This window comes from Mustelus asterias, chromosome 14 (assembly GCF_964213995.1).
Source record: "Mustelus asterias chromosome 14, sMusAst1.hap1.1, whole genome shotgun sequence".
Taxonomy (NCBI): domain Eukaryota; kingdom Metazoa; phylum Chordata; class Chondrichthyes; order Carcharhiniformes; family Triakidae; genus Mustelus; species Mustelus asterias.
Genome location: NC_135814.1, coordinates 80,028,326 through 80,041,759, shown reverse-complemented (window position 1 = coordinate 80,041,759; position 13,434 = coordinate 80,028,326). Strand labels below are relative to the sequence as shown.

At 42.5% G+C, this 13,434-nt stretch overlaps 1 protein-coding gene across 5 annotated transcripts in view; it reads left to right on the top strand.

Moving 5' to 3' along the window:
• Window positions 1–6,656: 6,656 nt before the first annotated feature.
• LOC144503789 (collagen alpha-3(VI) chain-like) overlaps window positions 6,657–13,434 on the top strand; it is a 342,857-nt gene continuing 336,079 nt past the window's right edge. For 3 of the 5 annotated variants that reach the window (XM_078228671.1, XM_078228670.1, XM_078228672.1), the window contains exon 1: window positions 6,657–6,991. The gene's annotated coding sequence lies outside the window, so the exon portion shown is untranslated. The remainder of the gene's footprint in view (window positions 6,992–13,434) is intronic. The other 2 variants (XM_078228673.1, XM_078228675.1) reach the window with 2 other exon arrangements.

Genomic DNA, 13,434 nt, shown 5'->3' with positions numbered 1-13,434 from the left:
GATCTTCAATTCTGGGTACAGGGTACCTGTCTATCTGTGCTCCTCTGTAAGGGCTTTATGATACCTGAATCTTCCAGCCTCTTCAGCTTGATTTCCACCATCTGATGAAGGATATAAGGCACCAGGTGGCACCGAAAAAATTTAGGTGTCACTTCCTGATCCAGATAGATTTTAGCTTTAGCTCCCATTATACATCCTAATTCATCCTGGATAACCTCGGAATATTTACACAGCAGCTCCTGAAAAGCTGCTTCCCTCAGGTTACAATTTCCAGCCAATTTAGCTGTATTTGCTTTAACCAATCACACCATTAAACAAGAGCTGTGACCTTCAATTACCAAGACCAGCAGCTTTGTGCTCTGGTTCTAATATGCCACATATACTGTTGCTGCGTCTAAAGTCTGCAGTGTCACACCAATATATGTGGACAAAATGACATCTGACTCACTTACTCTTAATGGTTGGGGTTCTTATTTTCCTTTTTGAAGATAATGAAATGCCTGTGCCCCTATGACTGTGGCCGCTGCCCCTGTATCAACTTCCATCTTGAGTGCTTTGCCATTTACCAGCTAATTTGTCTCTATTTGTGGCATTTTGTTTAGTTGGACATTGTTTAGGGTGAATGACTCAGATCTTTTGCTGGGCTCCTCATCCAAATTGTTTGAGGAAGTTAAGCTAATAGTTGCTGTGTTTTTTTTGTACTGACTGTACTGATTGCTTCACTCTGCACCATACTTTTAACGTGATCTTTCTTGTTACACTTGAAGCACACATAATTGTTGCATTGACAAATTTCTTGGGAGTCTTCTCCTCCACATCGGAAACACACTTCAGCCCTCACTGTTGCACTTCTTATATCTGGCACTGTTGCACCGACTTATGGGCTGTTTTGCACCACAGCCATTTCCCACCACAAATGACTTACCTCGTTTGGCACACCTTGCAAACCTTGCAGCCCTATTACACCCTGCATTGCACATTCAGTCACCTGGGCCAGCTCCACAGCTTTTTTCACAGAACACAGAGATATGAGTATGCGCAATTGCACCCTCTGCTGTTACCTGCCAGCTTTCAGCAAGCTCCCCCTGCTGGCGAGAAACAGGTTTGGCTTCATTTTTTGACAGAGTGAGGTAAGATTCGATTTTTAACTTGCCCAAAACAACAGCGCAAATTTCTCCCGTTTTCATGCTCATTTGGCACTTAGAATTTTTGGTAAGATCGCCCCCTATGTCTGGAACGTCTGATGATGTTAATGTTCCCATTAAATTGTAAGTCTGTGGGCTAGCACTAGTGAAATATTCAAAGTTGAGAATAGGCAGCGGCAGGCTTCCACCGATAATAGAAACCCACAACAGTTACACAAGGGAACAGAGAGTGGGTCAGGGACATTGAGAAGGAGGGCATCATTGTCGGGAAAGACAATAACCAGCCAAGATCATACGTCATCCATACATTGGAAGGTATGGTCAGGAGGAACAGGAAGAGCAACCTCCACACCTCAAGGTGAACCTCCTACTATACGTATACTAAGTTCTAATCAGCATATCTGAAGAAGACAACCAAGGGCAAGAACCACGGAAGGTTCAAACCAATCAACTTAAGAACAGCTTCTTCCCTGCTGCCTTCAGGCTTCTGAATGGACCTACCATATATTAAGCTGATCTTTTTCTATCTTTAGTTGCAGCACAGTCAGAGGCTTTTTCCCAGGGTGGAAGTATCAAATACAAGGGAGCACAGATTCAAGGTGCGACAGGAAAGGTTTAAGGGAGATGTATGGTGGAGGTTTTTCACACAGAGTGTTGTGGGTGCCTGGAAAGCTGCCAGAGGAGGTGGTGGAAGCAGGCACATTAGCAACTTTTAAGAGGCATCTGGATAGGTACATGAATAAGGAGGGAATAGAGGGATACGGACCGAGTAAGGGCACAGGTTTTTTTTAGTTTAGTTATGGCTACATGATCAACACAGGCTTAGAGGGCCAAAGGGCCTGTTCCTGTACTGTACTTTCTTTGTTTTGTTCTTTATATTATATTCTGCACCCTCTCCTTCTCCCCTATGCACTCTATGAACGATATGTTTTATCTGAATAGCGCGCAAGAAACAATACTTTTTACTGTATATCAATACACGTGACAATAGAAATCAAATCAAAGGAGGATCAAAATGTGAATAAACACTCCTGCAAATGAGACCAGAATGAGATCTGGAAGAATTGTGAAGTCTCCAGAGTGTTTGAATTTATAACCGGGAGGTGAGGGAGGGAGAAGGCGCACCATGATTGTAATGTAAATACATTGAGTAAAGACTTGGGAGCATGTGTGATATAAGGTTATCTGGCATACATTAATGTGGACTGAGAAACGGCATTGCCCATAGTGCTATGTAAAGTGACATATGGCCTGAGATTAGGTTTAACTGTTGCCTGGACAGAAACCTGTGTAAAAGCATGCACATGGAGTAGCTCATAAATATACATTATACACACATGGTTATGTGTTATCAATAACCACTCAATGTTCAACCATACAAGACTTAGAACCTCTTTCTAAGACCTACAAATTATAACAATCTTATCAGATAAAATTGGACATCAAAAGACACAAGAAATAACATCAAAAATTTGAACAAGTAGATTTTAAGGAGTATCTTTAAGGAGGAGAGAGTGATAATGCGGCTGAGAGGTTTAGGAAGGAAATTCCAGAGCTTAGCAGCTGAAAAGGCGCAGTCACCAATAATAGGGGGAAGCAAATTAGGGGTATGCATGAAGCCAAAATAGGTGGAGAACAGGGAACTCAAAATATTGTTGGGCTTAAATGTAAACAGAAAAAATAGACCACTTGCATGAATAATACAAACCCATGGCCTTTGTCACCTCAGGGGCAAGGGCAGTAGATGCATGGGAACACCACCACCTGCAAGTTCCCTGTAAATCACTTACCATTCTGACTTGGAAATATATTACTGTTCCTTCACTGTCATTGGGTCAAAATCCTGGAACTCCCTTCCTAACACCACATACAAAGAACAAAGAACAAGAACAAAGAACAATACAGCACAGGAACAGGCCCTTCGGCCCTCCAAGCTCGTGCCACTCCCTGGTCCAAACTAGACCATTCTTTTGTATCCCTCCATTCCCACTCCATTCATATGGCTATCTAGACAAGTCGTCAACGTTCCCAGTGTGTCCGCCTCCACCACCTTGCCTGGCAGTGCATTCCAGGCCCCCACCACCCTCTGTATAAAATATGTCCTTCTGATATCTGTGTTAAACCTCCCCCCCTTCACCTTGAATCTATGACCCCTCGTGAACATCACCACCGACCTGGGGAAAAGCTTCCCACCGTTCACCCTATCTATGCCTTTCATAATTTTATACACCTCTATTAAGTCTCCCCTCATCCTCCGTCTTTCCAGGGAGAACAACTCCAGTTTACCCAATCTCTCCTCATAACTAAGCTCCTCCATACCAGGCAACATCCTGGTAAACCTCCTCTGTACTCTCTCCAAAGCCTCCACGTCCTTCTGGTAGTGTGGCGACCAGAACTGGACGCAGTATTCCAAATGCGGCCGAACCAACGTTCTATACATCTGCAACATCAGACCCCAACTTTTATACTCTATGCCCTGTCCTATAAAGGCAAGCATGCCATATGCCTTCTTCACCACCTTCTCCACCTGTGACGTCACCTTCAAGGATCTGTGGACTTGCACACCCAGGTCCCTCTGCGTATTTACACCCTTTATGGTTCTGCCATTTATCGTATAGCTCCTCCCTACATTATTTCTACCAAAATGCATCACTTCGCATTGATCAGGATTGAACTCCATCTGCCATTTCTTTGCCCAAATTTCCAGCCTATCTATATCCTTCTGTAACTTCTAACAATGCTCCTCAGTATCTGCAAGTCCTGCCAATTTTGTGTCGTCCGCAAACTTACTGATCACCCCAGTTACACCTTCTTCCAGATCGTTTATATAAATCACAAACAACAGAGGTCCCAATACAGAGCCCTGCGGAACACCACTAGTCACAGGCCTCCAGCCGGAAAAAGACCCTTCCACTACCACCCTCTGTCTTCTGTGACCAAGCCAGTTCTCCACTCATCTAGCCACCTCCCCCTTTACATGGATTGCAGCGGTTCAAGAAGGCAGCTCACTGTCATTTTCTCAAGGGCAATTAGGGAGAGGAATAAATGCCGGCCTTGCCAGTGATGCCCACATCCTCTAAAAACATTTTAAAAAAAAAATCTATCACGGACACCCTGAGTTTCCACGCTTTAAAAACATTAATAGGTAATTTTCACAGAAGAATATCAGTCAGATTAATTTTTCCAGTTTATTTTCCAGGTGGTGACGTTGAAACTGCTCCCCATGTGTGTTTTCCTATCCTGAAAGATATCACTAATATCTCAATAAAGTCCCATCCTCCTTTTCTAATGTCTGAGGCTAATCTGTTCAAATTTAGTAGTGTCAAGTCCACAAACTGTGAAGGCTTTTAACTGGATTACATCCAAGAACATTAAAAGTGCTCAGAAATAAAGTTAGCTATCAGGAATAGAACATAGAACATAGAAAAACTACAGCACAAACAGGCCCTTCGGCCCGCAAGTTGTGCCGAACACATCCCTACCTTGCAGACCTACCTATAACCCTCCATCCTATTAAGCTCCATGTACTCATCTAGGAGTCTCTTAAAAGACCCTATTGAGTTTGCCTCCACCACCACTGACGGCAGCAATACTTTCAGTTACTGCACTAAAACAGCAAATACATTACACTATAAAACCATACAGTTTGCAAATATTTGTGTGTTGTGTGGCTGTTCCAAATGATAGATTTCAAGACTTTCCTGGATTGGAAAGAAAAGTCTTCAGTGAAATATCGAATTGTGGAATTTGAATTATAATCAGCTACAGACTGACAACCCACATACATTTGTCTTTTTAAGACTGTATAATGTGCAACATGTTTGTTGGCTCTTGAAAATGAAAATTCCCTGCAGATTTTTCAGGAAATTCAATTAATAGTTTTACTAATTGACTTCCTTATGTTTGAAAAAGTAGCACTGGGTCAAATTATATTGGAAAATGAAGGCGCTGTTATTTCATAAACTGCAAACTTGGTAATCTACAACATAAGTTTAAGACGAGGACGACCAGTTACTTCACTTTGGTTTCAAGCCTTCTAAGCCTTCAGCATTACTAACAGCAATGTTAACCTTTATAGAACCCTAGAACGATACAAGATAGAAGGTCATTCAACCTGTCTGTGCTTGGAAAGGTTACCCAATATGTCCCATATCCCTGCTCTTTCCCCATAGCCATGCAATCTTTCCTCTTCAAGTAGTTATCCAATTCTTTTAGTAGTTGGTACTGAATCTGTGTCCACTATTCTTTCAGGTCATACCTTCTAGATCAGCATAACTCATTGTATTAAAAAAAACTCTCATGTCACCTCTTGGTTCTTTTGCCAATTACCTTCAATCTGTGTCCTCTGGTTATGAACCCTTCTGCTTTTGGGAAATCTTTCTCCTTGTATATTCTATCAAAATCATACTTTTTAATTATATGCTATGGTGTTTCCAAGTGCTCATCTAAGTGCTTCTTAAATATTGTGTGGGTTCCTGCCTCTACCAATCTTTCAGACAGAGAGTTCCAAATTCCCACCACCCTCTGCGTGAAAATGTATTTCCTCAAATCCCCTCTAAATCTTCTGCCGCTGACCTTAAATCTCTGTCCCTTGCTATTGAACCCTCTACCAAGCAGAAAAGTTTCTTCCTATCTACCTTATCTATGGTTAAGTTCTGTCTCAGTGAAGATTATTCAATTTGATCGATTTGCTGTTGCTCTTGCCACAGATCTCCTGTTGAGGGCGCCGCACTAGATAAGATCACTGAATCAGAGAATGGTGAGGGCATAGGAGGAGGCCATTCAGCCCCTCTGTGACCACGTCAGCTCTCTGCTATAACAATTCAGTCAGCCCCACTTGCCCTTGTCCATAACCCTGCAAACTTCTGGTAATTATTGAATTTCCTTTTGAAAGCCATTGACTCTGCCTCCAGCACACTCTGATATGCAGTGACAGTAGGTTGCCATCTAAGAGTCTGTAAAAAGCGTCTGGCCAGCTTTTAAATAGTGAATGATGAGTAGCGGGCGTCCCACCAGCCAGAAAATCAGGAGGGCATTGCTTCTGCTCATTCTTGTGGCATCACTTCACATATCTCTGCATTCATGTTCATCTGCCACTTCCCATGTCATCAGCCCATGTCTTCCTGAAGTCTATTATTACCCCCACCCTCATTCTTTACTGCATTTTCCAGGTTTGTGCCATCTGCAAGTTTTGAAATGATACCCTGTCTATTCAACTCCAGGTCATTAATACTTATCAATAAGAACAATGCTTCTGATACTGACTCTTGGCAACACCTATCAGCTCTGTTCCTTGGCTAACTTTCCATCCACATCCTACTCTCCTTTTGAATATAGAGGCTTCAACTTTGCTGTCAAGTTTGCTTTTAGAGAAGCTCCTTGATACACCGGTGCCTCAATTCCAACCAGAATCTGTTCATTATATTATTCTGAACCCCGCCAGTGAAAAAACAATATTGCAAAACTGGAGATATTTAGCTTCATTTCGAAGAAGGGAACTGTGAGAGTCCTGACGGAGCTGGTTTTCTGAGCAGAGGGGGTTTGGAGCGGCGCCCAGTGAGCTCAGCAGGTTGATATTTTCAGATTCTTCTCGGGTCTGCTTTCAATTTACAGATTTGGCGGGCGTGTCTCTCAAAGCCAGGGATTGTCCAGCTCTGAAGGCGACCCCTCCATCTAGTCAGCTCATCGCTGGAGCTCCTCGGGCAGGTCGTCACACTCAGAACTCAACCTTCACCAGCAGGATCTCACCGGCAGAAAGCAGCAGCAGGCATTGAAGAGACACCACCGCCCCAGTGAAATGCCCAGAGAGTGAGCAGTCAGCAAAGCATCCCCGCCTGGAGCTGAGGGTAAGAGCCAGCAGTGTTACAAAGTTAGTTTTATTGTTGTGTAGGTGTGTTATCTGAATGTAAATTGATTTTTCTACAATCTATGGAGTGACATATCAATCTGGAATGACTAATTGTTTTCTGGAACTTTCCAAAGTTTGAACTGTGGGGAAACCGCTTACATTCCAGTCTGAGACTGCTTTCTTTTGGGGAGGCGGGGGGGGGGGGGGGGTTCCCTCCGAGTTCGGGTTAGCCCCTCGTTTGGAGTTGGAAGGTTATCTCGGAGGAGTTAAATGCTGGTGGGTTTAGACAGTAGCGGATTGACTTTACAGAGTGATATGAATTTCACAGTGTGTAACGATGGCTTCATCGCGCTCTCAGATTGATGAGCCAGAGTTTGGGAATGTACAGCAAGCGGAGCAAAACAACCGCTCTGCTTGAAGGCAAGGAGATCTGCAAACTCAGGAACTGGGGCAAAGGCTGTTCTGGGACAAAGGCGGTTGGGGATCTGAACATCTGCGGGCGCTGGGAATGTAACCGGGAAAAATTAGGAGACAGCAAAGGCGGAATTGGGCGGGGTGGGCGGTATTGCTATTATAGCAAGAAATAGCGAATTCAGAGAGAGGAATCGGTGTCAGCAATATCCAGTTTGGACATGTAAATAACAGACATTCCTGTCAGACCCCTGAAACAGCCTGGGTGGAAAATGAATCGCTCTGGGGTATACTACAGCTCACGCCGCCTACCTGCCCTGTACATAAATAAGTTATGATGTGGTGATGCCGGCGTTGGACTGGGGTAAACACAGTAAGAAGTCTCACAACACCAGGTTAAAGTCCAACAGGTTTATTTGGTAGCAAAAGCCACTAGCTTTCGGAGCGCTTGCTGCTTTCAGAGCGCTTACTTAAATAAGTTACACAGCCACGTTAATTCTTTTATTGTTATTTTGGCAATATATATTCTTTGATATCTTGAAATATTTCGTCTTTTGTATTTACACATTCTATTCTACAATTGTAACCCATCAGATTAGTACATGGGATTTCTACTTATCAATAAGTATTGAAATGTGTGGCTATTGGTTTCTTAGCCTGCCATTGTCTCGCCCCCTTTTCACATTGAAGCCAGGAGGCTCATCACGCCAGTAATATTCCAAATCTGCCCCTTGATCGCACTGGACTCTTGTAGCAGTCCATTCCACACCGGGCTGAGATCTCAGAGCTCACAGTCTGATTTTGGCAACTGAACCAGCAAATCTGCTGAGAAACTTTTCTAACTCTTTCGAAGAATAGGGACATGGTTAGCCGCACTGATGGACAGTCAGTGCAATATTCACGAGTTGCCTGGCAGCGAATGAGAAACCAAGCTTAAATGCGAAGTGCGAGACTGCAGGAGAGAAAGTGGGTGAATTAAAAACACTTATGGTTAGGGGATTGCCTCGGATCTGAGGGAATGGTGCGGGAAGTTTTTATTTTACGTCGGCAGGTTTGAGATCCTGTGAAAGAAGATGTGATTATGTTATCTTCAGTGTAACTGGAGGTGAATGAGGACTGGAACAAAATTTAAGAGGCTGAAAAAGGTCTGAGAATTGTAAATGAGTGGTTGGAGCAATTGTAACTTTAGACAGTAAATTGATGCTGGAAGGATGGTGTGCCAATGAGAAGCTGAAATTATTGTGAAGGTCAGCTTTTAATTATCAGATCATGGGCGAGCTGCTAATGAGTTTGCCAAGGGGAGGGGACAGGATATCCGGCTCAATTACAATGCTGTCTCAAAGCAAGATGCACGCTTTCTTCGAACGAGGGCCCGGGGTTACTGCCACATATCTCTGAGGCGATTTGAGCTATATTTTACTCATTTCTGTACACTCTCATCGAGCAATACGCTGTATGAGTTCCTTCCCCACTACAGTGTATTGTAGACCCGTCCTATACTTACTCCTGATCCTTGTCCTCCAGCACCAGCCAGCTTGAAGTTGCTCGAGTCTGTAAAGGCTTAAAGCATTGAAAGAAAAATTATCTTCAAAATATCTGGCTGACACATATCATGGAATCCCTACAGTGCAGAAAGAGGCCGTTTGGCCCATCGGGTCTGCACCAACCCTTTGACAGGCTTTCTCCCCCACCCTATCCGCGTAACCCCATGTATTTACCCTGCTAATCTCCCTAACCTACACATCTTGGGACACTAAGGGGCAATTTACCACGGCCAACCCACCCAACCTTCATATCTTTGGAGTGAGGAAACCAGAGCACCCGAAGGAAACCCACACAGACCCATACATACAAACTCCACATAGACAGTCACCCAAGGCTGGAATTGAATCCGGGTCCCAGACGCTGTGAGGCAGCAGTGCTAACCACTGTGCCACCGTGCTGCCCTAAAGATGTTCATAATGCTGCAGCTTTCTGTGATGTCCTTTTTTAAATAACATCTGCTTGCTTTATCTGCCATTCACTTTACTGAGAACGATCTTTCACTAAATTATCAATGGAAACTGTCAGTGGTGTGTCCCTGAAAGGGCTTCTTCTAAACATTGCTGCCTCTGGAGTCACATGATTAAGGTGAACGTCTGAACCACTTGGGTTTTTATTGTATTCTGAATCGCGAAGAATCCATTGGGGGTCCATATGGGGCAATCAGGCTGACTGCATTGCCCTCTGCAGTCTCTTACCTCCCCATTCAAGTCTGGTAGACCTTCGCTGCACTCCCTCCATAGCAAGAACATCCTTCCTCAGATAAGGAGCCCAAAACTGCATACAGTATTCCAGGTGCGGTCTCACTAAAGAACTGTATAATTGCAGCAAGACATCCCTGCTCCTGTACTTGAATCCTCTCACTATGAAGGCCAACATAACATTTTCCCTTCTTCACCACCTGTTGCACCTGCATGCTTACCTTCAGTGACTGGTGTTTGAGGACACCCAGGACTCATTGCATATTCTCCTCTGTCTATCGTCATTCAGATAATAATCTGCCTTCCTGTTTTTGCTACCAAAGTAGATAACCTCACATTTATCCACATTATACTGCCTTTGCCATGCATTATAATGTGGATAAATGTGAGGTTATTAATACAGGGAAGAGGAGGTGAGTCAAGGTTGGTGCATTTAAAGAACAAGGCAGGAAAACTCAGAGATAACCTGTTAAAGGTAGAAATGATAAAATAGAAAAGGTAATTTCTTACAACTTTATCTTACCAAAGAATCAAAGGCATATGAAGGAATTAACTTACCCTGCATAAGAAGCAAGTCTAATGTTAAGTATCATCAGCAGCTAAAAATGTTTCCACCAGGGCAGTCATTAGGTAGATGGGTATTGCTTAGTTATTAGGGCGCTGCTGGAGAGACAGGCACCATTTCAAACATTACTGTGGTCTGTAATAATGCCAAGTTGTCCAGTAAGGGAAATGGAACTTCAGTTTGATGGTTTCTGATTGAAGTTAGTAGATTAGATTAATGTTAGATCTAGCAACAGGAATGGGTTATTCAGCCTGTTTCAATTCAATATTTTATATATTCCATTGCCTTGTTTTTGCTCCCTATCCTTTCCGCGCCTTATTAAAAACAATCTATCAATCTTAGTTTTGAAAATGTATTTGTCATTTTAAACACCTGAACTAGATCATCCTTTTACATTCAAACTTAGGTGAATACAAGTCAGCTTGATGGATCCTGTCCTCATCACTCTGATCCCAAGTGATTCCTCACAGTGGGCTGAATTTTAGAACCACAGAATCCCTACAGTGCAGAATGGCTATCCGGCCCATCGAGTCTGCACCAACTCTCCAAAAGAGAATCCCACCCAGGCCCTTCCCTGCCTCCCTATCCCCGTAACCCCGTGCATTTCCCCCTAACTTACACATCTTTGGACACTAAGGAGAAATTTTCATCCAAGAATCAAGAAATTTCCCTGCTCAGAATGCCAACCTCAGGAGGAAGTTCCCACAGAGGTGGGATTTTCATTCCAGGGGGTCAGGTGCATGTTGGAATTGGGCTCACAATCCCCAGCAAAAGTTTGGAGCCAGCCATAGGGCCTGCTAGGTGTGGACTGTTTAAAAGGGCCACCTCAAAGCTTGGTTTTGTCTCAGTTGCAATAAAACCGGTAAGGCCCCGCAACTCTCACATCTCTCAACCACCCACATACTCCTCACACCTTTTCCATGCCACCACATGCCCTCCACCCAGGCCCCAGTTCTGCATATCCTCCAGACCAAGATATTACTTGTGCACCTACCCCTTTGTCCCCTCATGCCTTCCATGCCAAGATATGCCCATTCACCCTCCACACACTCTGTATAAAACCTATATTCTCAGCCTTGAATAGAGGCTTGGTTGAGAACCTATACACGCATTAGATTGCTGAAACAACGGTGAGTTCCAAAAGAAATTGCTTGGTTAACAACTCTTGACAATCTGATCTATTTTGTGAATTTTAGAATGTTTATTTACATAAGATAAAACAATTTTCAAGTGTTTGCAATTTCTGCTATAGATACTTCAAAAAGTCTGGATGATTAACACTTTTATCGGGCTGTAGTGAAAGCAATTTTTATGAAGGAATTAATGTTTTAGAAGTGTTTTTTAACACATCGTATTGCCACTATAGGTTCTTTACAGAGTGTATAGTGGGTGAATGAGCATATGCCTTGAACCACGACTTTTTGAAAAGATAGCTCAAAATTTGCAGAAGACGAGGATATGCTTAACCCCACAATGAAGCCAGCCAGGTCTGGAATGCAGGGTGTGGACTCGCAACCTGAAGCAACCTGCACAGTTATACGGCACATCTGAAAATCAGAAATCTAGGAATGAGGTTGGCAATCCTTGAATCGGGTCTCAGCTGTCATTTTCACCCCTGTACGGAGGCTCCCCAATTTCATGAACATCCAGCGCAACATGTCTATCTGTTCATCTTGTTGTCCCAGTATATCTACCTCTTTTACTCAATAAAAAGTCTTCTCTAATGTTTTGTCTCTTCAAACTTTTCTCTTCAACCAATAATAATATAGCCTCATTAGAAACTAATTAGTCACTTATACACCAGAAAGTAGTAACATGCAAAGGTTTCCTTGTATTAACAGACCCATATTGAACTTGATTTCAAAAAACGAGAATTAATCATCTCCATGGTAAAAATATAAAAAAGATTTCCATCTTAGTTCACTTAGTTCATATGTTGTCGATGTTGGATTTTGTGAAGGTGAGACAGGAATAAAATATTCATTACAAAATGCTGCCTTATGCCAATACCTCTTTCTCCCCCAATTTAAATTTCTTAGAACTGGAAATGCTTATTTAGTTTTGTTGGTGATATGAGAATTCCATTAACCATCTATGCAGTGTAGCAGGAAAACCAAGGGAGGGAATGATTGTGTGGAAGTATTTGTCCTGTGTATAGAGCAAACTTGGCCCCAAATTTGACCTCTTTAGTAATACTTTATTGTTTCTATCCAGCCTTGCTTTTTCTTTTATTATTTCCATGTACTTCTACCCTTCTTTCTCTAACCTCAAATAAGCACTACCTGAATACCAATAATGTGAAATTTTGTGGTGGATATAAAAGTTTATCCTTTGATTCCTGTATGTAAGTTATTGTGCCCAAACGCTAAAGATCAGTGTGTTTTTAAAACAGCTACATAGCCTATTAAAGCTGAAACCTTGGATATGATTAGGCCTCATAATTGCTTCTTTCCTATTGTATTTAACCATGTTATTATCTACGTTGTGGGATTTGGCTTGTAACCCAGACTTCTCTGTATTAAAAAAGTTATCGTACATAGACATTAACATTCCTCTTTTACTTTTCCTCTTGTGTGTTCCCCTCCCCTCTTCCCCCCTACCTCTGAAACACACCATTCAACTCTGTTTTAAGCAAAGTGGCCCTGACATTGCACTGTAATATACTAGTGTGGACATGCTCATTGGAGAGATTCCTTTCTACACCATTTCAGTGGACGTATCAACCCATTCAAATGAACTGAATCAACAATGTTACTAGAACAGTGTGTAGTTTTGAGTTATTAAATAGTCATACTAAAATCCTGTTTGTCCAGTGCTAATCTGCAAGAGTTGGATGAGAATAGCCCAAATGTGGCATTGACTGGTGGTTAATTTTGTAGCACCATTTTACTATCTGAGAAAGCCTCCAAACTAAGACAGCTGGGGTTAGACATCTGGTAAATATCAATTAGAGCCCCAAAATACTAAGGTGACTGTGCTGAATCAACTGCGATTGTCTGATATTCATTCCTTATGAAGCTAAAACATGTCAGTCCATAAAATACTTACTTTTAATTCATTCACTCCATCAACCATGTGCAAAAACAATGTCTAAAAAATGCATATTCATCCTTAAAAGCTGGAATACCACTTACTGAAATATATTAGTTGTAAAAATTCACTCTTTGCTACTGGGATCTGCATGTATTAGCAGTTTTAAGCTCTTTCACATTGATTATCCAC